Consider the following 27,980-nt stretch of genomic DNA (forward strand, 5'->3'; position numbering starts at 1 on the left):
CTACTCCATTCATTCCAATGAGACCATTTATGACATTGCCACGCCTGCCTGGTTGGAAATACAGGTATGTCTTCATTGTCTTTGTTGTTTGTGACAAAGTAATTTTTTTAGGGTACCATTAAAAAGTTCAAGGGGGTGCTGTGGAGCAATGTAATATTTGACATATGTAAATTGCATACGATTTCATTCAGATCAACAGTTTTAACAAAATGTATATTAATGCCGGAAAATTGGACACTGCATGTTTGGGTTACGTGGCATTTAAAACTTCAAAAAACGTCTTTTTTCTTTGCAGGCTGGCCACACCCACATTTTATGACTTAGAAAAATCAAACAGAGTAGCCTATATTCCCACATGGGTCTAGTTCATTTGGAGCAATTTGCAAGTTTCTTGAATGAAAATCCACGGCACAAAAAATTCAAATGTGAGAGCGAAAATTTTGAAAAAATTTGGTTCCGCCCACAATGGCCAACTTCCTTTAGGTTGGAGTCATAATATAATTTTTTACTTGTCTTGACATGTTCTATGTTTGTACCAAATGTAATTTGTCTACGATAAAAAAGGTCTCTCATTGCCGTATTGTATTGCGCTATTGAGTCATTTTGAAAGAATAATTTTTGTAAAAATCAAAATAATTAATTGTTCACCAAACTTGAATTTTCAGTCAAATAAAATTTACTTTTTGTTTATGTTCAGGGGGTCAAAAATGTCTTCAAAATGGTAAGTATAATAATAATAATGGAAATGTTTTTCTACCCATTATTGTTCTCCTAAACAATAAAAGCTACAGTCATGTGACTTTCTCACATTGTTCTCCATCACAAATAAGGCCCCTGTGAATGTTTTCACAGGTCCACAAAAACTCGATTGTCTTCTATTAATTTTTTGAAGATGAAATTTGAAGATGGCACTAGAGAGCCAATTTGTGAAAGAACACCTTGATTTGCATATCATTGCATTCAGGTTACAAATCTGCATAAATGCTGTATTAGCTTTTTCCCCAAAGAAAATGTGTGAAAGAGAAATATTTTTTGGAAATATTTCCAAAATTGCGATTTAGTTGGAAATTCTGCATGACCACACCCAAAGTCATATTCAAAATGTAATTGATAATCCTTAATCACACATGGGTTTAGTTTTTTTGGCCAAATTTGAAGTGTTTCTAATGAAAACTGTGCGAGGAGATGTCCTTAATGCGAGAGTGTTTGCTTTTGTCATTTCCGCGTTTGATCCAATATGGCCGACTTCCTGTACGTTTTAGGGTGGGGCCATAATATCATTTTGTCATGTTCTATTTTTTGATGTGAGTTTCGGATTTTTACGTTGACTTTTTTCCAAGTCGGGCTCCAATTGGCCCAATGAAAATGAAAGTTTGAGGGGGGCTACTGAGTTGTTTTTTGTTATCTTTTTGTCTTGGTCTTCGGTGACAATTAGAGCTCAAGATTCAAGATTCAAGATTCAAGATTTCTTTATTTGTCTCCCTTAGGAGAAATTTTTCTTGGACCAATGGGCTGCTCACACCACAAAAAACAAACAAAACCATGCCCAGGGTGCAGTACATCTCTCTCAACACACACACTCATTTCTACATCATTTATCATTTAACAGTTCCACCGAAACAGGCACAAATGAATGTCTATATCTGTTATATTTCCACTGTGGTGCCCTGTACCTCCTCCACGAACTCAACAGTTCATATTCAGGGTACAACACATCGGGTCGGGTCTGAAAGAATGCTCCTGGTCTGTCTCCTCATGGCCTGTTTGTAAAGTTCTTGAGGGCTCAGAGGGACAGCACAGCCCATAATTTTCCCTGCTGTCCTCACCAGATTTAAAATTTGGGTTTTTGATTTGACCAGCAAGTTTCCAAACCAGCTGGTGATTCCATATCTTAGCACCGACTCAATGGTAGCTCTGTAGAAAATGAGCATAATATTACTACTGACACCAAATAATCTGAGCCTGCGCAGAAAATGGAGGCGCTGGTGTATTCTGCTGCAGACAGTGGTAGAATACACATCATCAAATCATCGATTTCTAATTTTTGACACCACTCACTGCCATGTCGGGGCGTGTTTACTACTTGATTTTTGGCATTTTCCAAGCTCCGGATACGGTTTTAATGAGTCCCTCACCAGGACGTTGTCCCAGGCTCGGGTCTAAATATAGACCTTGTCCTCATTAGTTACCACATAGACCTGAACAAGCTTTCAAACTTTTACTATTTTTATTTTTTTTATTCAGAATGTCTATGGAAATAAACTTATGGGACATTTACTTCCAGAACCAAGGGATGGACGGTCACTGTTGAGCCGCATTGGATAAATATAGTAATCAACAATAATGTCTTTGGGATTGAATAATGGCACCACTTTCTGAAGCTATAGTGAAAATATTTTTACATTTTTTTATTCAAACTGAAGCACGTCTGATGATGTCCAAATCCCAAGATCCACAATTCTACACTGTAACAAGCCGATGTAACCTGAATGCTAAATCTTCCAGTAGCCTCAGTAGCTGTAGATGTGGTTTGGAGGATGTCCTGTTTCAGAATACAGACTCCAGGTCTCCTTCTGTTTTATACTGTTCATATTTTGTCACTGCTTTACTAGTAATGCTTCCTTTGTGTCTTTACTGTGGATTGAAAATATAAATAAGAGAATGAAATAAAGTATAGATTTTTTGTTGCTGATGTCCTGTTCTGTGTTGCACAAATAATTTCAGCATAACTGAGGTTTTTGTGTCCTGAGTGGAGCTCAGCCTAATTTTTACTGTTATAAAAATGTGACCAACCAAACTAGTCAAGTTTAAGCTTTTTGCAGTCCTTCCCTATCTCCATCATAATTATTTATTTACTGCAATGAGTTTATGAGTGCTTGTAAGTGCACCAGCCTTACATCCTGATTCAGGAAGTACTGCTTTATACTTAGATGCGGACAGCACCCAGTGGTCTCATTTTAACCATCTGTACTTTACATAAAAATGGGCCTTTAAGTTTCCAGTTAACCTTACATGGACCACATGTCTGAAAGTGTCACATAACCTCAAAGTGTCGGGTCATGTTGCAGTAGTTTGGCTAATTCAGTTGGTAGAGCATGAGACCCTTAATCACAGGGTTGTGGGTTTGAGTCCCACGTTGAATGTTGAGTTTTTGAGTGATACTAACACCTAAATGTGTCAAGATCCCAGTCTGCCCTGTGTTTTCGTGTTGTTTTTCTCCTCCCTTCTGTGTCTGAGCCTAGAGCTGGGCAGAGATTCTGGCACCTCCCACTACACACCTGCAACCCATCAAGCAATCAAGCCTTCTGCTCTAGAGCACAAAGGGACCAAGGATCCAACACTCAGTGCCAGGTCATCTGTGTATCGCCCATGGTACTGTTCTGCTTGGCTCAGTCTAGTTGTTGCATTTATGATCTTAATACTCAGCTTGTCATTTTTTCATTCTTCATCAGATCCTGCTCCTTGGAAACTACTCTGCACCTCCGTCTCTGACCCAGCTCTTCACGACCGGTACTAACACCTCAGCCTCCAACTCAGCTCACCTTGACCTGTACGAATACCCCAGCCTCTGACCCCGCTATCCACGACCTGTTTGAAGACTTCAGCATACTACACCGCTTTCAACTGTCTGCTCCATCAACCTTTATTTACATTTCCATGTCTGTAAATAAACGTTGTTCAAACGTTTTACCCCGAGTCTGAATCTTTGGTCCGCCCCCAGTCTTTACAACAAAATGTTACTAAAACCAAAGAACTAACTATAGACTTTAAGCCAGAAGCAGCAAACAAGTATCATTCACGTTGAGAACATTCAGATTGTTGAGCAATATAAATATTTAGGAACCATGTTTTATGCTAAACTTAAGTTTGATGTTAACACCAACATCAGTACAAAAAAAAGCTGCATGAACCCCAGTCTTTCAATGTCTGCAACAGGATTATTGTGCGTCTGCTCACGTTCTCCTTCATCTTGTGGTTTGGTTGTGTCTGTGAAAGAAAAAAAACAACTTAAACAGTATTGTCAAAGTCTTTTCTAAAATAGTTGGTGCAGCAGAGACCTGTCATAACTCTGGCAGAGTCTGGTCACTATAAAAGCCAATGAATCAATTGACCCAAACCAGAGACACATCTTATTATCCGGTTTAGCCCTGATGCACTCACGACACCATTATCAGATATGTTTGATTAGAACTAATTATTTCTATGTCCTTTATACTTTATGTAATTAGATTCTGTCTGAGGTTTCTCTTACTCTAGTTTTACATGTTTTATATTATGTGAACTGTCATGGCTTATGCTTTGTACCTGTTATGTCTGTGGTTGGCTAGGTGGCTTCAAGGGACCAATAAAGTTTTCAGATTCTGAGACTGTAGTTCAGTTACCATGAGACACTGCGCTTGAATTAATCCAGGAACAAACAGGTACATTCATTTTGTATGCCTCTATACAAACTGAGCTTGTGGAATTATGATCGCGTGCAGGAAATTTGTTTAGAAATGTCTTATTATTGTTGCATAATGTCTTTAATATTTTGCCCACATTGCACATTTTATGTAAAGATTCTGCCTCATCCATACCATTTCCTCCAACCACTTGCAGCACACACACAGCTCCTCTGACTTCCATCTTGACCCCACACTTAACCATTTGACCTCTCCTGTTTGGATCTATTGTATTATAAAAGCATTTCTATTTTGCACCGGTAAAACAGATTGGATATGGTTAGAAGCATCTGCATTGGTGTTCCTCTTCACATGCTTTCCACATCCACTGTCCCCATAAAAACCAGAGAGGGAGAGTGAGGAGCACAGAGCTGTGAGAAGGATGAGGAGGGGCCATTTAAGATTATGATATATGTGATTAGCTGTTTTTTGAAATAATACAATTCAGTATAATTCACTTTTAAAACTGCCTTTTTAAAACCGACATTTAGCATTGCATGCAGACAATCTTCAGTTGTCACATTTCTTTATATAAAAATGCCAGCAGACAGCACAATGTATAAAGTTGTTGATTTGCTGTCTGTTGCTATATGGGAATTGTTCTATGGAGACAGTTGACAATTGATGAGTTGCTGGACACTGTGCAACATTAATGTCCTTTACATTAAAATACCAGCTTTAATCATTGTTGCAGTTTTGTTGCAGTCATGATATAGCCTGTTTAGTTATAATACATTTTATGGTAAAGTACACCAGCAGTTTAATATGTACCATGTAACTATGTGATCTGTAGCTTATAACTTTCACACTGCGTGAGGTAAGAAGTAAGCTAAGATTAATAAACATTTAAAGGGTATTTTTTTGGTTCCTTTCTGAAAAATAAATTACTGTATTTATTTATTTATTTTGTAGACAATAATTTGCGCTTGGCTTGCATTCCTACTTTACTTTTTTTCTTTTTTTTTTTACCTTCTCGAGTAATTCTATTTCGAAGTAGGCTAATAATTATTGAAGTAAGCAAGTATAAAATCATGCATATTTTTCGTCATTCTTCCCACCTCAGACCATTAAACAACAGACAACAGTTCGCATAATCATCTCTCCACACTCTCCACCGTCACTTTGTGCGCTTCAGCGGGCTGACTTCAACATTTGTGAGTTTTAAACCCTCTCGTGCCCTCCCACCTCGCAGCTCTCCTCCCCCTGTCCCTCCTCTCCGTTCATTCTCCCCTCTGCGCGTAATTTGCTGCACACGTCCTACCGCCGTTCATTTAGCCACGGGAACTTGGCAGGTTCTTTCTGACACCTGTTATAGTAAAGAGAGCGCACAACCAGAACAGTGAACATTTACGGGAGTGCTTTTGACATTATGAACCTTCTTGTGGACTAAACTGGTAGATAAACTGAACGAAATGCTCCAGTTTGTCCACCAGCAGTGAACGTTTTCGGTAACTTTTAAAGTTAACGAAGAAAAGACTTTACGCGTGGAATATCCAAACTTGGCAACTTTCGGCGCATTTTGGATACTTGGACACTGTTGACTGCTTTGAAGTTGGAGAAGGGTACAGGAAGAGGTAAGACTAATTTGTTTTATAGTAGAGTTAAAGGAGGATTTCTGGGTGTGCAAAGTTGCAATTATTGTTTTTATCCATCTTTTCCGAGGCTGTTGTGTTGTTGTAATTCTTAATTTGCTGAGCTACATTTATTTATTTATTAAAGATATTACATTCTGTTGAAACATGGTGCATTATTTTGATATAGATACATAAACGTTTTGACCAATTATGTCGGGGTCCAAATGGCCAAATATACCAACTTCACTGAAACAATAACTGCTGTAGCCACACTGTAAGTCACTATTATTGGAAAAGGTTTATGAAGTAACTTGGAATTGACCATTGGACAACGCACTTTGAATGACCAACACGTTTACTTACCTGTATTTACTCAAATATATATATATATAGAGTTACTTGAATACTTTTTAAAAGACCTTTATATGAGTAACAGCGATATTGTTGGACAATCAACGTTGATCAATATCTTTACTCTTATTAAGCCTGTGATATTTGTTCTTTTTTAGTATGTAATATTTTAAAATACAGTAATTACACTTGTTTGGCTGTTTATATTTTTGTAGTATACCTCTAAATGATGATGACTTGATGATGAAAAGTGGTAACACAAATGTTGCCTGTGTTACTGTCATAAACTTATCTGTCATCATCTATATTTAATCTGTAAATGCAATTTGAATGGTCGCAATTAGCAAATCACAAAGACTTCGCAAATGATAAAATATCCTGTCTGATCATCTAAGAAAAAAGAATGCTAGCTCTAATAAATTTATGTAATAAGACTATTTACTGGTCGTAGTCGACCCAGAATGTGGAACTTTTATTTATACAAAGTTATTCTGTAGTTACTTGAGAGATAAATAACAACTATATAACACTTTTGGATCAGATTTGTCTTACTTTACTTTTGTTTCATGGAAATAAATGCAGTTTTCAGTCTCTGCACTGGTATCTGTTAAAATCGGGTATCAGCAAATACTTAAAGCTATAGTATCGAATCGGCATCAGAACTGAAAAAGCTGGATGCATTCCTATTCTGAAATACATGGGATTCTTGTATTCGTTTAGCTGTTCATATTTCAGTCTTCGCTCTAATGTGATTCCTTGTGGACATGTTTAAAATGTGAATACATATAGGATTTCATATCAATGCTAAAACATAAATAGGATTTTATGGTTAAAAAATATTTTGACCAAGTACCTTTTTACTTTAAATTTAGTAGTTATTATCATACTCCTACTTACTTGTATTTAGAGCAATACTATTTTGAAGTTGTGGTACATTTCCTTGAGTACGTGTCTGGCTCCTCTGTTTTTAAATGTCACTGTGTGTGTTTCCACTGTCACAGTCTACCTGCTGGACACACAGTCCTCATGTTGGACTCGCTGCTTTTTTCATAGTTCTGGCCTCTTCATGACAGTGGTGACATGTGTTGGATCAGCCAACTTCATCCTTTTCTAAATGAAGGCAGCGCTCTTGCTTTGCGGTGGAAACCAGGACTATTTTTGGGGCCCAAAGTTGCACAAATGTGGTTGGACTATAAAGGTTTTTCTGTGCTCAGTGTGCAGCTGCTATAAATTTAAAGTGATGACACATTTTCATGTTAATCTAATTATGACTTGGTTAGGTTGGATAGTACCTGTGGTAAATATTTACAGTATGTATAGTGTTACATCAGTTAAGAGGCAGTTTATGGAAAAATGTTAAAAAGAAAAGTACAAAAATACAGGAAGTAGCACAGAGTTCCAAAACAGAATGTACCTACCTATGCCATCAATACCACAGGGACAATTTACGGAAGGCATTTTTTTCTGACTGCTTAAACATATGTTTAAAGAGAGAGTATTTTGCACCTGTGAGATATTAACTGCTAACACATAACATATTTAGATCATGATGTTACCTTGTATTGTTTTAAAATGTTATATTCGCCGAAAACAACATATGAATGAATTATGATAATTATTTAATTATTATGAGAATTATGAGAATTATTATAATTATGAGTTTTGTAATTTTCACTTTCATTTTTGATGCTCTCCCATTCCTCTCCACATATAAGTCTGTCTCCCTTCAGAGCACTATCACAACACAATCAGCGTGCATCCTGCTAATGAAACTACTGCACATTGTGTCAGGTCTGTGACGTTGTTATGTATAGTTTTGCATCATGTTTTTATATATTTATGGAGAATTGTTGTGTGGGAGCATGGGTGATGCAGGCTTATGGGTATTGGACAGAATCTTACTCCTAATCATAAGGAGGCTTGGAATGGGGCTCAGGAGAGATCGCTAAATTGCTGAAATATGCATGCATGGCATATAAAACCTCATCAGGCATGTTTTTGATGAGAGAACATTATTCATTTTTCGCATAATACCTTCTCTTTATTATTTATTTATTTATTTATTATTTGTTTCATTAGTCTAACTACTGTGTAGCCTTAATTAGAAATCTTTTTTTTTTTTCCCTTTCCTTCCTCTGCTGCTTGAATATAACCAGGAAGTAAAATTACAAACTAAATCCATAAAATGAGCTTTAAACACACAGGTACACATTAGCCCTGCTAGCTAGCCCATAGCGGCCTTTGATGGCAGCATTTCATGTGTTCGCATTAGGTTGGAATGTAAACGTGCATAGCCTTTTGAGAGTACAGGGGAGATAGAGCTGTAGGATTCACTGGGACTATTATTGGAGTCATTTTAACATGGACCTGGCTTCCTCATTTTTCTAACGATGCCTTGTTAGGTTAAAGAGGCACAGTGCAACTTTTCTTTTAGAGGGTACCTCACCTGCTTTTATTAAAGACACTGTTATTGCTTTGTCTGGAATATTACAGTATAGCTTTAGACTTATCTGTCTCCATGGAGACAAGCATATGACCAAGCTACAGGTAAGATCTGTGGAGAGCGAAGCCTGCTCATTGTGAGAATGCATGTTTTTCATTTTTTCATTGTTTCTGACAGTAAAACCACCTGTAATTGAATAAGTGCAGGATAAAAAAGTTTAATGCCATACTGTGGAACATGTCAGGCAAAGCAATAAGAACATAACAATAATAACATAGCAGACCCTCCATCAGAAAAGTTACACAGTGCATCTTAATAATAATAATAATAATAATAATAATAATAATAATAATAATAATAATAATAATAATAATAATGCATTTTATTTATAAGCACCTTTCAAAACACCCAAGGACACTGAACAAGATAAAAATTAGATAAAAACATACAAATACAATAAATATGACAAAAAACTGATTGATAAAAGATGTGTGATCTTTAAATTATTCTACTGTTTTTGCTTTTTATTTATTTATTTTATTTTACTTTTTTAAATATTATAATGTTCAGCCATCAGAAACACACCTTAATTGTGTAATTCACAAGTGTTAGGGTAAGTTCTGTGCTCTATGTTATGTGGTGGTCCCATACTTGTTCTGACTTCCCAAAATGCCTTGACAACAAAGTAGGGGGTTATGAGTAATTTTTGTAAAATATATAACTTTGTTGGTTTATAGGGTTCACTAATCTCAATGGTCTTGTTTGATATTAGAACATGTATAAGACCACATGACAACATTAAAGAACAACAATTATTTTGTGTTGAAAATTCCTTTCTGGGTTCTGTAAAGCATCACTGTGGTGTTGAGTATAGGAGTATGAGTATAGGCCAGTCAGGATATAGTGCTATAGAGAAATATTGCAATAAGCAGTGATACTTATTTTTTTATTGAGAGAGTACTGAATACCTACATTAAAATGTATTAACTTATGTCTAATTAGAACCAAAAAAAAACGCACACACTGCTAGACCTATGATTTATTTATTCCCAGCAGGTCAAACCCAAAATAGCATGATGAAGTACTGTCATGTATTCCTTTTAATTTAGGACAGTAACTGTATTCTGAATACCACCATATGAAAACGTAACTATACCGTATCATTAACATGCTGCAACAAAAAAAATTCCGAATTCCGAATGAACCGATTAGCCAATTATTTATTCTACTCTCCACAGCTCAGATTTGTGGATTTATCACATAAAAATGGCAAAAATCTCCCCAACATCAGAAATTTTTTTTACACACACGAAATATTGAACCCCAACATATATTCTTCCTGTTCCATATATCAAACTATAAGTCGATAATTATTGTGACAGGCGCATCAAGCCTTTTTCTTCATATTTAAATTTTAGTACTGTGACAACATCTCAGGATATAACAAAGTCCATTTTATCTTATTTTACTAATTCAGCTACATATCCTGCAAATCCGGTAGTAGGAGGAGGAAGAGGGGGAGACCAGAGGAGGAGGAGCAGAGGAGAGCAGAGAACAGCAGAGGAGGAAGAGGAGGAGCAGAGAAGAGAAGAGGGCTGAAGAGGAGCAGTGATGGCACAGAGAAATACAAAAAAGTGGTGCTGTTGATAAGTTGAGTCATGTGGTGAAGATAACCACAGTGGTTTGCATGTTCTCCGTGTGTTCTCCTGGTTTCCCCATCAACCCAAAACACACACCACAGGTAAAATCTAACTAAGGTAGTCCTGACCAAGATTATCTCAAGCTCTGGAGATGGGCGCCCGGGCGCTGTACTGCCTGCAGAAGTTGACCTGCTCCTGACAGGTTGCCCCAGTGGCATGGGTTTAAGAATGGGTCAAATGCAGAGAATAAATTTCCCTCACAAGTGATTATACCTTATTCTCCTCTCTTCTGCTCTTTCTCCTCCTTTTTACCATATAGGCAGCACTTTGAGTGAGGTCTTAATGATCCTGTGTTATGTGAACGTGTCTTAAAGATGTAATTGTGTTTCCTCATCAAAAACTTTTCTGAAGTGAGTTACCCTGGAATTTAAAGCTGTCTCTACCAGTGCTGAAAACGGTCTGTATCACCTTGGTTGATGTCATTAGGCAGCTATCCAGGAAGTGCTCTGTGTTTTTAAAGACCTAACTCTAGCAGTCTAATCATTTGAGCTTAATTGCATCTAAACTAGCAGCTATTTTTAGCATATAAATGACAAGTCTTTCTTCCCTCTACTGGCAGCCTTGGATTTTTGTTTGCTCAGAAATTAGTGAAAATATTTTTCCTTTGTTTTCTACTCATGTACATTATTCTAAGATGGACAATGTAAAATATGTAGACTCAGGGTCTTTAAATGTAAGGTTGCACAATATATGGTAAGCTGATCAAAATCTTTTGAATTGGTGCAAAGGAACAAAATATCTTATATCTTTTTTGTAGCAAAATCTTGTACTTTTAGTTTTGACTTCTACAAACATTCTCTGAAATGCATAGGATTCTTGTAGTAGTTTATCAGTTCATATATCATATTTCATTGTTTACAATGACTACTACTTTTTAAACAAACATTGCAAATCTTATCATAAAACTTGTTTAGTTAAAAATTGCAATTGGCCTTTTATCTAAAATTGTACAGACCTATATAAAAGTATTTCAAAATGTCGGAATACTTCAAAATATAGGATCTTTTAACCAACATAAGACATAACAAATCCAAAACATTTTGATGATACAATGGTCACACATGGGCCCCTCTTGAATAGATCGCATACTGCAGTCTGTTCTCATACCCCTCCTCCCTCTACACTAGTCTGCCTACTCTTAACACAGAGAGAAAGCACTCCTCTTTCACCCAAACCCAAGCCGTGGTGGGTGTATGCTCCCAAAGACCCAGGGTAATTATGGGTGCTACATAACAGTGTGTGCATGCAGGTTTCTTCAAGACACTGGAGTTGATGGATGTCTCTTGACGCCAATACATCCTCAACATCTCTGGAGAGCATTTTGTGCTTCTAGTTTTCACATGTTTAGCGCTACAAAAAAGTCACCATGGTAATGTCCACAGTGAGGCATTAGGAGTTCTTGTATTTATTCAATTATAATAGTTTCTATTACTGAAAATATCTTAAAATATTTCTACTGTAGGTGAAGGTTTATAGGTCAGATCCAGACTGGATTAATACTATAGTGTGGAGAATTTCAGGCAGTGTGATAACATCTCCATGCAGGTGGTGGACCTTGCACCTGAAACGTTTTGGGCACCTTGAATTAATTCTAAAGTACTCAAAATTACTCAAATTAAGACTATACTTGCTCAGACTTAACCTTGTGGCTGTGAATCTGAGACTCTGACCACAACCTGTTCTCCTGTTCACAGACCACAAAGGGACAACAGTAACTGGCTCTAGCAGGATTTGAACCATCAACTGAACATCTCTCTCACTTGAGCTACTGTCGCTGCAACTCGTCTTAATCAAACTATTATTTCAACATTTGTCTCATGGATGTCTACGTACTGTGTGTCCGTGTGTGTGGGTGTGTGTGTATGTGGGTGTGTGTGTGTGTGGGGGGGGGGGTGCGGGGGTGTGTGTGGGTGTGGGTGTGCGTGCGTGTGTGTGTGTGGGAGGGTCGGTGTACTACTTGTGAGATAGTGCAGTTTATATAGAAGCAGAGGTTGGAGATGCTCTGCTCTGATTGGCTGAAAGGAATCTCAGGAATTCTGCACAGGACAATGTAATGTGCATGAGAGACAAAGATTGAGATGGGTCGGCTTTTGGGTCACTGTGTTCAAACTGTGCACTGTTTGTTAGGTGAAAAAAGAAGATGAATTTTAAAATCTTGTTATTTAAAGGTTCACTATGTAATATTCCTGGTCTGCCACTTGCTCCTCCACGGCGATGTTCTTGCTTCCCCTGAAGGACAGAAGGACCATGCATGTCCTTGATTGGCTAATCCACCTGTCAATCACGCCCATCTGAACTTGCGCAAGTGCAACGTTGATCAGACTCTCATTTTAAGTGATTGAAGACTAACAATACTTTTGTCAGCATTGTCCACCCGTATTAGGAAGTAATGGTTACTTGAGTAAAAATGCTTTGGCTTCGCTTTCCACTCTTGAGTTAGTGCTTCACTTTCATAAATTATGATAATCATTCAAAAGTACTTTAAGATACAATTGACTTGTGGACTATTTTTATGGTCTAGTCATGTAGGGCTGCAAGATGATTCCCATTTGAATGTAAATTGCACTTTGAATGGATACAATTAGCAAAGCGCAGAGGCTGCAGTTTTTTTCCTCCACACACACAACAAAATCTCCTGTTATTCTGCATAAAAATAGCTGACCCTGTAGTTTAGATCTGTACAAACACATTCTGAAATGTGATTCTTGTATAAGTCATGAACAGAAGTCTAATATTAAAACATAAATTGCTAATCACTATGCACCTCAGGAAAATTGCAATACATATTTTCCCCAAATCATTCACCCCTAGTCTAGTCTTTGTAAATAGCAGAATTTGCACCCACAGGCTACTATGGTGGTCAGGTTATATGCCAGCCATGTCTGTGGCTAATAGGAAAAGTGATTGGTTACTTTATGGGCCTTGGTCAGGTACAGGGCAAAGACCAGATGACCACAATCTTCAAATCAGTAGGGCTGTGTGCATGCCCTGAGCACTCCTATGAAATCCACTCACTCAACAGCAGTAAGAGATCAGGGAAATACTGCAGTTATGGTTAAGTAAGGAGTAAAACACATTAACATGTTTGTTGAAAATGTATTTTAGTGGACTTCATTTTAGCATTCTTATTAGACTGTAAGGATTTCTATAGACAACAGCAGAAAGGAGAAACGAGTAAGTCAGACTTGATTAAATACGGAACCTATTCATAATATTCAAATTATAGTTATTCATGTCTATAACATTTTTAAACCTTTAGCAACATTTAAGCCTGTCATGATAACAAATTTTGAAGTATGATATATTGCTGAAGTAAATATAGACGATAAACGATCAAATTGAAATCAAACTATAAAGAAGAATTATCCTGTCATAACGACTGACAGGGAGACCAAAGATTTAGAACTTGGGTGAACAGTTTAACAATGTTTATTTACAGATAATGTTATGCAAATGTTGATAGAGCAAACAGTTGAGAGCTGGGTTGTGTGCAGTAGTCTTCAAGTGTGTCGTGGGCAGCGGGGTCAGAGACGAGGAAGTCTGTACCGGTCGAGGTGAACTGAGACGGAGGGTGAGAGGTGCGTACCGGTCGTGGAGAGCTGGGTTGGAGACGAGTCTGTTTTCAGAAGGATATTTTTAGAGGAGAGCCAAACTGACTGACCTGGCTGATATTGAGGAGCGGGAGAAAGGTGCTTGTCTGCAGCAGCCTTCACCCTGGCCCCGGATTGGAGAAGGGCTGCCCTAGTTCTTCTCTAGACCCTGTGGCAGCGTTGGAGTTGGTGTTTAACGGAGGGCACTGCCAGGTCCTTCTCCTCAGATGGCAAGAGTGGAGGCTGATAAACTAGAGAAGCTTGAAAAGGTGATAGACCGATAGCAGAACTCACCAAAAGGAGTTGTGGGAGTATTCAATCCACGGCAAAAATGTGCTCCAGGTAGAGGGATTGTAGGAAATAACACTGTGTAGCGCAATCTGTAGGTCCTGGTTAGCCCGCTCGGTTTGTGCATTGGTCTGGGGGGAAAGCCAGAGGTAAGACTCACCAATGGGCCCAAGCCCTCGCAGAAAGAACGCCAAACTTGAGCTGTGAATTGTGTTCTGCGGTCAGACACAATATCCACCGGGATTCCATGGAGTCGGAACACATGGTTGGTTATGTGATCTGCAGTCTCCTTTGTGGTCAGGAGTTTCGGTAGGGTGACAAAATGTTTTTGAGAACCAGTCAACAATTGTGAGAATGACTGTGTTACCTTGAGATTGGGGATGACCAGTCACGAAGTCCACTGCCACGTGAGACCAAGGGCGTTTTGGAACTGGCAAGCGATTCGAGCAGACCGGAGGGCGGCGAGAGGGAGACTTTTCCCCTGGCACACGTCTGGCACGCCAACACATAAGCCCTGTCCTTATTGACTGTGGGCCACCAGAAGGGACGTTTCAACAGGGAGAGTGTACGATTAACCCCCAGATGGCAGGCGAACCATTCAAGTAATTCAGTAAAATTCAGTAAACCCATTCAAGTACCTTGGAGCGGACAGGATCTGGAACAAAGGAACAAAGAAAGTACCGGGTGGGCTGGGTGCGTTGAGCCGGAGCAGATCTTCAATCTCTTAGTGAACAGCAGTGACCACACAGGTGGGTGATATGATAGGCTCCACAGGGCTAGGAGTGTCCTCCTGGGAGAACTGGCACGAGAGTGCATCTGGCTTGATATTGCCAGATGTGGATGATATTGGCTTGATATTGCCATACTGATGTAGGACCGGGTAAGAGGTGAATAGACCTTTCAGTTAATCAAGGCAGACTGGGCTTCTGGGGTCCAGCAGAACTGTTTGGAGGGAGAGATGAGTTTAGTGAGGGAGCAACGACATGGCTAAAGTCTCTGACAAAATGTTGGTAGAAGTTAGCAAACCCAATAAGTCTTTGTAAATGTTTCCTGTTGTTTGGTTTAGGCCACTCAGTTACCACCTTAATTTTCTCAGGGTTGGCCTTCACCTGTCCACACCCCACAATAAACCCCAGAAAACTGACCTTATCCGTGTGGAACTCACATTTCTCTGCCTTCACGTATAGCTTGTTCTCCAGGAGCCTCTGGAAGACCAGGTGTACATGATGCTGGTGTTCCTGTGGGGCATTAGAAAAAAATCTGAATGTCGTCCAGATACTCAAACACAAAACGATTGAGAAAATCCTGTAGTACGTCGTTGATTAGAGCATTGGTTAACCCAAAAGGCATAACTAAGTACTCAAACTGTCCCAGAGGAGTTTTGAATACAGTTTTCTATTTATCCCCTTCCCTTATGTGCACCAGATGATAAGCATTTCTAAGGTCTAGCTTGGTCAAGATGGTGGCACCGTGAAGTGGCATGAAAGAGTCAGTGAGTGGCAATTGATATTTGTTTTTAACGCTGATATTGTTGGGGCCCCTAAAGTCGATACATGGCCTTAAAGGAGAATGGAGCTCCTACGGGTGAAGAGGATGGGTACCAACAGCAACAGAGTCCCGGATATATTGCTCTGTAGTCTCCCACTCAGGTTTGGAGAGATTATAGAGACAACGACAAAGGGAGCAAGGTCAGGAGTCATATGGTCTGTGGGGAGCAAGAGACAGCGCCCAACTCTTACTAAAAACGTCCCCCTAAGTGGTACTCGCTCGGCACTGAGGAGAGATCAGACTTGTCCAGAGGACGACTGGAGTGCAAGTTGGTGCCTCCTGCTGGAGACAGAGCAGACTGGAGGCAGTTAACGTAGCAAAAGGGACTCCACTTGGACACCTTCGCCCTACCCCAGTCAATTATGGGGTTGTGAGTTACAAGCCAGGGGTGACCCAGAATGAGAGGTGTAGTGGGAGCAAAAATGACATAGAATCGCCTGGTTTCATGGTGATTACCAGACAAGGAAACAGGCTTGGTGATATGTGTTACCCTGGACAGTAGCCTCCCCTTAAGAGCTAGGGCCATGAGTGGTTGCTCCAGTGTCTCCAACCCTACACCGGACTGCTCGGTCACCTGCTGGTCTAAAAAGTCCTCCTCCACTCCAGAGTCAATAAGAGCTAACACTGGCTTTTAACTTTTTAAAGCACAGAATGGTGTCGAACTGTAGTCTGTTGGGATAGATTGCTGGCCCACCTGAACTGGGCAAATTGCAAGGAAATGTCCCTACCTCGCACAGTACAGGCACTCACCAGGTCCAGGGCATAATCCTGGACACTACGATGCCCTAGGTGTAGTGTGATTAATGCCTTTGCAGCCTCACGGCCAGAGGAAACAGTTTGAAAAAGCTGATTTAAAGTCTTAAGGAACAGAGGGAGAGAGTTGCAAACAACAGAGCATCGATCTCACTCCGCTGTTGCCCAGGCTCTAGCACGACCAGTCAAATTATATATCCAATTTTAGCACGATCAGAGGGGAATGAAGCAGGCTGGAATTCAAAATGTAACTCACACTGAGACAGGAATGGTTGACAGTCTCCTGACTCACCAGAAAATCTCCTGACTGGACAAATGAACATGAGTGGATCCAGGAGGGGAGAGGGCAGGAACAGCTTCCAAGACTGGAGGTAGAGTAGCTCCTGCTCTCTGGGGAACAGATGTAATCTCCATCTCCTTGAGCCGTTTGACAACAAAGTTAATTTGAGTTAAAACCTGGTTGGTGATCTTAGTGACTTGTTGGTCAAGGCTTGGTTATTTTCGAGCAGGGCTCGCATACTCTGTTCATGTTGTCCAGTAATGATTACGTGCTGCGAAAATGCCCGGTGTAGCATTTGGTCCAACCCCGAGTCTGATTGGTCCATGTTGGCCATATCGTTCTGTCGTAACAACTGGCAGGGGAACCAAAGATTCAGAACTTGAGTAAATGTTTATTTACAGATAATTTTATGCAAATGAAAGTTGACTGAGCAGACAGTTGAGAGCGGGGTTGTGTGCAGAAGTCTTTGAGTGTGTCGTGGGCAGTGGGGTCAGAGTCTGTACCAGTCAACAGTACAGGCACTCACCCGCCAAATCTCTGCCCAGCTCCAGGCTCTGATAAAGAAGGGAGGGGAGAAACATCACAAAACACAAGGCAGACTGGGATCTTGACATATCCCTAAATCCTAATATTTAAAGAAAAACATGACCTGTAATAACTAAATAGCAGAACCCAACACTTAAGTACTTAGTTTTTATTCTGCACTTTCTCCTTTAATGTTAATCTTATAATGATTATTTGTGATTATTTATGTTTCAATTTGTTGTATTGTGATTTTAATGTCTTTTTTATTCTGTAAAGCACTTTGAATTATCTTGTGTACAAATTGTGCTATACAAATATACTTGTTTTGCCTTGCCTAGTTTGTATCTTTAATGAGTTATAGAAGTCATTAATTCAACCTTCTATGGCTCAAATCTTATCACGTTGCAAAAAATAACCAAAAATATCCTAACCTATGCAAACAAAAAGTATTGTAAGATTCAGTTGTTTCTAATGGTCCATGATCAGCTTAGGTGTTTTTAATGAAGATGTCTACAGCCAGTCCTCTGTCAGTAAAGTTTAATGCCATCCTATGGCACATTACAGGCAAAGCGATCTGCATGAAAACAAGCAGGTGCCATATTCTCAGAAAAGTTCCACAGTGTACCTTTAAACAACACTGTTTAAAAAAAATGTCTTGTTTGTGTTTTAAGACATTTTAATTTGTTTTTAATAAGAAAAAAAAAATAAAAAAAGGTGAGGCAAGTTTATTTTTTAAGTTTATTTAGCACAATTGGTCCACAAAGTACTTCCAAGTGCTTTACAGAATAAGAAAGACATGACAGTCTTACTTTTGTTTGCTTTGGGTCTGAGGATGGAGTTATATCTGATTTCCCATGTTTAGTCCTGACTCTAGGCACTAGCAGGAGGCCAGACACTGAAGTCCTCAGAGTGCGAGATGATTCATATGGAGATTTGCTTTGGTCCTAGGCCATGGAGAGACTTGTACATAAGCAGCAAAAGCAGCTGCTTTAAAATCTATTCTCTGAGCCATAGGAATCCAGTGCAGGGCTTGTAAGCTTGTACTTCCTGGTTCTGGTCAGGACCCAAGCAGCTGTATTCTGGATGCACTGCAGCTGTCTTACCACTTTTTTTGAGAGGTTAGAGAGCAGGAATGGCCTGCTCTTGATAGTATTCAGTGGTACAGATCCACTGCATGAGACAAAGTGATGATTCAAACATCTCACTGTCAAATGAATGCCTGAGGTGAAGGTGATCAAAGAGCTCCACAGAGGAAATGCTGTCTCCTTCTGGCCACTGTCCACTGCTGCAGCACATCAAAGTAACTGAAGGATGACTCTGCAGCTTTACTTTAATATGAAAACAGGCATACAAATCCTCAAAATGGCTATAATAACCTTTTTAACAATATTATACATTTTTGTAATTATTGACACAATTTTTAAGGCATTTAATTACAAGTTGTTGTTTTTTTTTTTATTCAAAAGTTTGGACACACCATCTCATTCAATGTTTTTTTTTATTCTATTTTTACAACTTTCTACATTTTATGCATATAGAAGTCATCAAACATATGACATAAGAATGAACATAGGAATATGGAGTTATGCAGTAAGAAAAAGAAAAGAATTTATCTTTTCTTTTTTTGCTACATAATTCCATATATCTTATGTCTAAAAACACAATGAATGAGAGGGTGTATCCAAACATTTGACTGATAGTATATTCTTTTTTTCTTTTTTTTTCCTCCAATGCTACTGGGGCAACGTGTGAGGAGCAGTGGAACCCATCTCCAGACTACCTCAGTCGGACAATTTGACATATTGTGCATGTTTTGGGTTGATGGGGGAAACTAGAGTGCCCAGAGGAAACACACCCAGACACAGGGAGACATGGAGTGACCCAGAGAGAAACAGGCAAAGTCCCCACAGAAAGGCCCAGGTCTAGCTCTGAGGCATGAGTGTGGCAATAAACTGATTGTGACTTTAATAAACTGAAAATAAAAATATCTCCCCCAACCCAATGGAGCTCAACCATGACCAGCCACCCCTGGTTCCGGAAGTAAATTTCACATTCATTCTTCCCATAAACTTTCCGGAAAAAAAAGAATATTGCATGTCTGCAAGCTTGCTCAGGGCTAATCAGCTATGTGGCAAATAATGATTACAAGACCTTGGCAAGTCCAGAATGATATTCTTACATGCTGGGGCCCCTTTGCCCCATTATCTTACATGTATTTTATATTTCTGCTTGTTTTGGGGTGTGGCTGGTTGCTGTATAAATAGGCCGCCTATCCATGGCGCGCTCTCTTGCATTCTTGCTCGCGCTGACTGCACATCGCCTCGCCCTCCACACCTGGGAAGCGTGCACTCCACGGCTCTGACTGCTGCTCAGTGCAGGCATACCATACCTGTTAACTGCAGTTAGCCCTTTGTCTTTTGTTTGATAAGGTTAGTTTGGGGGTGGTTTTGGTTTTAGGTTGGTGATGTCGGCACCGGCTTCTACAGCCCTATACAGGGTTGGCCCGGTGCCACATCCTTTTGTTCTGTTTGGCCGACTCATCAGGTCCATCCTTCTGTTGTTATAGCAAATGACAAAGTTCAAATCTGTGAACTGGACAAATTGTTGTAGGAGTGAAGACGTTTCGCTGCTCTTCAGTTCTGGTCAGAATGCTGGTGGCCACTGCCTTATATCTATCTGAGGGGAGGGGCTAACCACACTGAAACTGTAAACAGCTATTGTTTTCAGTTTCAGCTGAGACTACCCTATTCAGCCCTGAACTACCCTGCTATTGTTCTCATTGTTCTGGGTCTGAGGATGGAGTTGTAGATGGGGAAGAGATTATGTCTCAGGCCCCCATTTCTGTCTAAGGAAGGATTCTCTTTCCTAACAAAAATAGCTTCTTTAACTCCTCTCTCAAACCATTTCTTTTCTCTGGCTAAGATCTGAACTTCACTATCTTCAAAGGAGTGGTTAGTGGCTTTAAGATGGAGATGTACAGTGGACTGGGGTCCAGAGGAACTCTCACGCCGGTGTTGGTGTTGGTACATCCTCTTATGGAGTAGCTGTTTAGTTTCTCCAGTGTAACGCTCACTGCACTCTTCACCACACTGAATGGAGTAGACTGCATTACTTTGTTTATGACTTGCGGTTTTGTCCTTTGGGTGAACCAATTTTTGCCTTAAAGTGTTTGTGGGTTTGAAAAAGACACGAATCTCATACTGTCTGAAAATTCTCTGAAGTTTTTCAGACACACCAGCAGTGCAAGGTGTCTGGGTTCAGATTCCCTGTTGTCCTGGGTTTTTTTTTTAGCTTTCTTAGATCTATTGAAGGCCCATTTTGGATATTCACAAGCAGAGGGGGCTTTCTCCACATGTTGCTCCTCCTTTACTTTTCCCTTTGTGTTTGTAGGCACCACTTGAGCTCTGTGTTGTAGTGTCCGCATCACTCCAAGTTTGTGCTGCAGTGGATGGTGTGAATCAAACAGCAGGTATTGGTCCGCATGTGTGGGAATCCTGTAGACTTCTACCTGGAGTCGCCGGCCTTCTCCTATTGTTACTGCACAATCTAAAAAGGCCAGTTTGTTCTCCTTGGCTTCTTCCCAAGTTAACTTGATGTTTGGATCCACAGCATTAATATGTGCAGTAAAAGGCTCCACTTTAGTCCAGCTGTCATCCACATATCGAAAACCAATGTGTGGGTGGAGTACCTGGAAATGAGGCCAATGCCTCCTGTTTAAATTGTTCCATGTATAAGTTAGCCATAATAGGAGAGACAGGTGAGCCCATGGCACAGCAGTGGATTTGTCTGTAGAAGTTTCCTTTACGCTGTGCCATCTGCATGCCATCTGCCATCAGCATTCTGACCAGGACTTGGATGAACAGCGAAATGTCTTAATTCCTACAAAGATTTGTCCAGTTGACAGATTTGAACTTTGTTGTTTGCTATGGATCAGACCTGGCCGGCTAAGGAGCTACACGGACATCTTTCTGTTGTTACTTTGTTTTGGCCACAGGAGGAGGTTTGGAGCATTTTTAAGTAAATTAATTTAAATTAAAATAAACAATTTAACTTTTTGTAACCTTGACTCCTGTGTCCTCTTTAATATGTTTGATCCACCTGGGTTGTAATAGATATGTGTGCATTCTGTATCCCAGGCAACACAAGACCTATAATTTAATCTAAAATCTTTTTCTGAAACTGTAAAATCCGCCCAATTATTAAAGCATTTTGCAGAATTTGCGTTTTCAAATCTGCTTTTTGGACTTAAAACAAATCTACTTCCGGATCCGGAGGTGACAAAAAGTTCAAAGTGGGCGGGGACTGGAGCTTCATGGAAAGTACTCACGGCTCTCTCTCAGAGAATCAGGAAGGGGTCCATGTTGTGGTCCTTGTTTTGAATAAACTGGAGTTTCTCTGCAGTGCCATTGATCCAAACAGCAGCAAAGAGAGCAGGCTTAGATAGAACACATCCACACTGTTTTTATTAGAGTGCCCATGTTATCCTAAAGCTAAACAGACCTTTATTCAGATTTTTTTTTATTGCAATGACTTAGTGGTTAGCAGTTGACCCTCACAGCAAGAAGGTCCTGGGTTAGATGACCAGCCAGTGGAGGCTGTTCTCTGTGGAGTTTGCATATTTATTGCACTGGTGTAGGCCTGTCACGCTAACAAATTTTGAAGTACAATATATTGTTGAAGTAAATATAGAGGATAAACGATAATATTGAAACCAGAAGTATCCCCCAATACATATAAAAGCAACATTCAATATTGTTAAAAAATATAAGCTGCAATAAATCAATGACAGAAGGCAACACTTAGTAGTAGTTATTTTGTATCCATAATGAGTCATAGAAGTTCATAATTCAAACTTCTACTGTTCAAATTGTGTCATAATACAGAAAAATAACCATAAAAGTCAAATTTGTACAAAGAAAAAGTCCCCATGATACATATTGGCTCCTAACAATTATTCTTCCATCTGTCATGTGTTGAATGATAAGTCAATATAGTCGTTATTGTGACAGACCTATGCTGGTGCATGGCTTGCCCAAGGTGCTCTGATTTTTTTACTGTATGTAATAAGAATTTTCTGTTCCGATACCAATGTTGATACTTTAGCTTTATGTATCTGCTGATCCCCAAGGCAAACCCGCTCACACTAAGAATGCATGTTTTTCAAGGTATTTTGACATAAAAACACCTACAATTAAATAAATGCAATGCAGAGAGGTTAAATGCATATTGCAGAACATTTAAAAGTCATAAAGTGAGACACCAGGTATGTAACCATTTGCAGTTTGTCAGGTGTTACAAGAAGTACGCCATTTTGTTCTCTTTGTCAGCTCATAATTATATAAAAAAAAAAAAACAAAAAAAACATGAGTATCTTCTTGTATTATAAAACTAATAGAATTAGGAACAGTGGACACAGACAGAGGGCGCCACTTCACTGCTGTCACAATGGATACAGGAGAGGGAGGGAGAGAAATAGAGAGGGCGAGCAGAGGAGTACAAGAAAAGAAGAAGGGAGAAGAGCTGAATTTAGAATACAACATTCTTCAGTATAATAGAGAAATAGATAGGTAAGATGTTATTATTGGAACTTGTCCACTATCTTTTATTGTTCTACAGACAACATCTTCACTTCCCCTTTTAAATTTCACCATAAAGCAGAGGCACAAAATGTATTGAAATCGAAATATATTGTTTTGGACATTTTGGAGAACTATATAGATATCTGTGTAATCCCTCAGTTGTCCAGGTCTGATCCATAGCAACAGAAAAATATAATCTATCAACTGGACAAAACATTGTATGAGTGAAGATGTTTCGCTGCTCATCCCAGCTGCTTCTTCAGTTCCGGTAAGATTACTCGTGGACACTGCCTTTATAGGTATTTTGAGTTTCAATGTAGCTAGCTCCTCCCTTCATATAGATATAAGGCAGTGTCCACCAGTAATGTGACCAGAACTGAAGAAGCAGCTTGGATGAGCTGATTGTTAGTTTATGATTTTTTTTTTTTAAATTTTCAGTGTAATAGTCCACATGTACATTTGGGATTAGATTTGCAGATTTGGGATCAAGAACCTCAACCAAGATTTACCATACACAGATGGCACTGGTAGATATTCATTTGTATCACTATTGCCCAGCCCTACCATAGAGTGAACAATATTAAAAAAACAAACTAAAGATTAGCAAATCGCAAGGAGATTAGGTCTAAAACAAGACTCCAGAGCTGACTGACTGGAGGAAGCATCACAATGTATGTTTTGAACTGTTTCCATTACATTTTAAAATTTATTAAACCACAGGCCAATCTACGCCTATACCTAAAATATGTTTGACTATTTCACAGAATTAACTTCTGTCCGCATAGATTTATGGAATCAATTTGTATAAAAAGGCTGTTTTCTCAGAATATCAATATTTTGAATGGTTACTGAACTCAAGTTGTCCACTTAAATTTTACTTAAGTTTACTTAAATTTTCGGTATCCGATGGTCACTACACTCAGTCAGCTAAGGGCTTTGCATATGCTGTCAAGAGCAGAAAGAGAAAGTGAAAAAAGAGGGAGAGAGAGGAAAGGAAGAGATGGGGAGAGAGAGAGAGACAGGCAGAGATTCATAAGAGAAATGAGAGAGAGATCAGACAAGGAAGAGGGGATGAGTATAAAGAGAGGGCGAGAGAGAAAGGGAGAGGAGGAGAGGGGGAAAGAGGGAGAGAGAGAAAGAGAGTGAGAAAAGGAGGGATAGACAGAGATAAGAGAAACAAGAGACAGATGAGAAGAGGAAGAGGGGAGGGCTATAAAGAGGGAGTGTGTGAGAGAGGGGGGGGGGGTGGAAAGGAGATAAGAAGGAGGAGGCAAGATAAAAGGAAGTCGTGACAGGCAAAAGGAGGCAGGATGCATCGAGCCAAAGGAGGGATAGAGAGATACAAGGAGGCAAGAGCAGAGGAGGCGTGCAACAGAGAGGATGAAAGGGAAGCTGATTAGAAAACAGATAGATCGATAGATAGAGGAAAGAGAGAGAGCGAGAGAGAGGGAGGAGAAAAGGAGGAGAGAGCGAGGAGGAGAGAGCAGAGCAGCGGGCAGACAGCCAGCACTCCCACGAGAGGCAGCGAGGTCAGAAGAGTGGGCCTGTCTCCAGAGAGGAGAGAGAGAAAGCGAGAAAGAGGAAAGTGGAGGGGAGAAGGGTGAGGTGGAGGATGGGAGGAGAGAAGGGGGCAGAGGAGAGAAGAGAAAGATACAGAGGCAGGAAGTAGGAGAGAGACAGAGAAGAGAGAGCAATAAAGGAGAGAGGGGGCGATAGACAGAGAGGGGAGGTGGAGGAGATGGAAAGAGAGAGGGGAGAAGAGAGATAGGGAGGAGAAAGGTAGAAAAGAGAGAGAGAAGGGGGCAGTGACAAGGAAGAGAGAGGAAGAAGAGAAAGGAAAGTGAGAGGAAGAGGGATATGCGAAGAGGGCAGAGTAGGGAGGGAGATGGCAAAAAGGAGAGCGAGGATGGGGGGAGGGGGGGTGCAGAGACATGAGTAGAGTCCTTGTGTTTCATACATGACACATACACATTGTACAGGCTGCATGTGAACCATGACCTTGGACATCTGTGTCTGTGCATGAATACACTGTGTATGTTTATGTGAATCTGTGTGAGAGAGGGAGGGTAGAGATAAGTAAGTAAACTAGTAATAATGCTCTAATTTAGACCTCACAGTAGGACATGGCACTTTGGCTCGAGAGTGATTCAAACTGTGAACCTTTTGATATGACGATCTAAGATGACTTTAACTTCTTAACCATCAACCATTGTCGTCCCATAGATTCATCCTGCTACAGAGTTGTGTTGATTGTGTTGTTTTTTAGTCTAATTTTGAAACAATGGCAATTTTAGTGTGGAGTGAACAGCCTTTGGCCTTGTACTGTTCATGTCTCCGCTTCAGTCCATAAACCATCTTGTCCTGATCTTCATGAAGTCCTCACTCTCCTCAGGTTTTTCACTGCTAGCAGAATCCTCCAGGGGACCTCACATCACATGTGTTAGTTCCAGAGACAGTCATAAAGATGTAGGCTACTGTTTGCACGTAATATGGGGTATTTTGTTTTTGACTCCCTACAGTGAGCGAGGTTCTGAGCAGCAAACATAAGGGTAGTAAGTTACATGGAAGTTACCTTATTTGAATACTATTTCAATAATATTTTGAATACAATTTGGTTTACTACATTTACATAATAATGTGCATTGGACGTAAAACTTGACTTGACCAAAACAACACAATATATAATTCAACATTGAAAGTAGGGTTGCAAAATGAAGCGCAAATATATCGAAATTTCTATTTGAATGGACACAGTTGGCAAATTGCAAAGGCTGCGGTTTTTATAGTACCACAATGTCCTCCTCAGACATCACAATTTCCTATTGTAAAAACTGTAGTTTAGATCTATACAAACATGTTGTGAAATGTTATTCTTGTATTAGTTTGTCTGTTCATATTTCAGTCTTTTTGTCAATTCTTCTGAACATGTTAAAATGTGAACTTTGGACAAAATCCCATCATTAAACCATAAATTGTAAATCTAATCGTAATGCTTGTCAGAAAAAAACACAGTGTTTGTGGGCTTAAAAAAGACAGGGATCTCATACTGTCTGAAAATTCTCTGAAGTTTTTCAAACACTCCCGCTGTGTAAGGGATGGTAACACCTCTCCTTCTAGGTTCAGATTCCCTGTTTTCCTGTTTGTTTGTTTTTTAGCTCTCTTAGATTTATTGAAGGCCCATTTTGGATATCCACAAACAGAGAGGGCTTTCTCCACATGTTGCTCCTCCTTCACTTTTCCCTCTGTGTTTGTAGTCACCACTTGAGCTCTGTGTTGTAGTGTCCGGATCACTCCAAGTTTGTGCTGCAGTGGATGGTGTGAATCAAACAGCAGGTATTGGTCAGTGTGTGTGGGCTTCCTGTAGACTTCTACCTGGAGTCGCCGGTCCTCTCCTATTGTTACTGCACAATCTAAAAAGGCCAGTTTGTTCTCCTTGGCCTCTTCCCATGTGAAATTGATGTTTGAATCCACCACATTGATATGTGCAATGAAAGGCTCCAGATCCTGAATTTTGATTTTAGTCCAGTTGTCATTCACATAGCGATACCAATGTGTGAGTGGAGTGCCTGGAAATGAGGCCAATGCCTCCTGTTCAAATTGTTCCATGTATAAGTTAGCGATAATAGGAGAATCGTGGAACTTCTACAGACAAATCGTGGATTTGTCTGTAGAAGTTTCCTCTAAACTGGAAATATGTGGTACTGAGACAAATTTCCAGCAGGTTTCAGATTTGGTCTGGTGTCAGTTTTCTTCTCTCTTTTAGCTTAGTATCCTGCAGTAGCCTCCTCTTTGCTGCCTCCACCGCTACTGATGTGGGGATACAAGTGAAAAGAGAGGTCACATCAAATTCTCAATATCCTGTGGCTCCATGTTGCCCACCAGAGGAGCCACAGGGGTCTTCAGATGTTTGGCCATATTGTATGTGATAGAGTCAACACCACATAAAATGGGTCTGAGGGGTACTCCTTCTTTGTGGATCTTTGGGAAACCATAGATACAAGGAATGGAATCACCAGGATAGAGTCTGTAATATAGCTGTCTATCAATGACTCCCTCCTTCTCCAGCTTCTGTTAGCAGTCTATGATTTTCTTCTTGTACCCACTGGTAGAGTCTTGTTTCAGCAATTCATAGGCGGTGGTGTCACTGAGGAGCCTCGTAAGCTGAGTTCAGGATCACGGTGCATCTCCTTTTGTCAGCTGGCAAAATGTCGATGCTGTGGTCCTTTTCTAGAGCAGTGAGAGCCTTCCTTTCCTCTGATGTTATCTTGGAAGGAGGAGGTTTGGTGCTGCTCAGTGCAGCTGTTACTTTCAGTCTCAGGTCACCAGCTTCTGCCTCTGTAATCTTATTGTTTCTAATTGCCGTTTCTGCTGCTGTAATGTAGTCCACTGTGGGAATCTGGTTGGATGTTACAGAGAAGTTCAGTCCTTTGAGAAGTACCTCTCTCTCTGCCTGGGTAAGCTCATGGTCCGGCAAGTTCATCACCCAGTATTCCCTGTTCCCAGGATGGCCGAGTCCATCCTCTTTCCTCCTGTCTCTCTGATTCCTTTGTGCTTGTAGTTGCATAAACGTCCTAATGTGACGTTCTTTGGTTTCCTCGTTCGTTTCAACTGCCCTATGGCTATGACATTGTAGATCCTCTTGGCTATTTCTTCTGAGACTAAGGTAGCTACTCTGCTGCTTTTAAGCTTTCTATTTTAAACTTCAAGTTATCAATAAGAAAATGCGGACGGCTGATTCTAAGGCCGAGCACTTTCCTAAGGTAGCGCTGAGTTAAGCTGGCTGCTCTCTGCCCTGGTTCAGGTGCTTTCTTCTGTAGTACCTTGGGTATCAAGTGGTGCCCAAAAACACAGAGAGAAAAGTGAAGGAGGAGCAACATGTGAAGAAAACCCTCTCTGCTTGTGGATAT

The 27,980-nt window shown here is 40.0% G+C and overlaps 1 protein-coding gene and 1 pseudogene across 1 annotated transcript in view; one reads left to right on the forward strand and one right to left on the reverse strand.

The window, feature by feature from the left end:
• The first annotated feature begins 5,928 nt into the window (after positions 1–5,928).
• Positions 5,929–27,980, forward strand: part of wnt5b (wingless-type MMTV integration site family, member 5b) — a 153,036-nt gene continuing 130,984 nt past the window's right edge. The window contains exon 1 of the mRNA XM_033989418.2: positions 5,929–6,016. The gene's annotated coding sequence lies outside the window, so the exon portion shown is untranslated. The remainder of the gene's footprint in view (positions 6,017–27,980) is intronic.
• Positions 15,113–27,637, reverse strand: LOC117391434 (uncharacterized; annotated as a pseudogene).

This window comes from Periophthalmus magnuspinnatus, chromosome 23 (assembly GCF_009829125.3).
Source record: "Periophthalmus magnuspinnatus isolate fPerMag1 chromosome 23, fPerMag1.2.pri, whole genome shotgun sequence".
Taxonomy (NCBI): domain Eukaryota; kingdom Metazoa; phylum Chordata; class Actinopteri; order Gobiiformes; family Gobiidae; genus Periophthalmus; species Periophthalmus magnuspinnatus.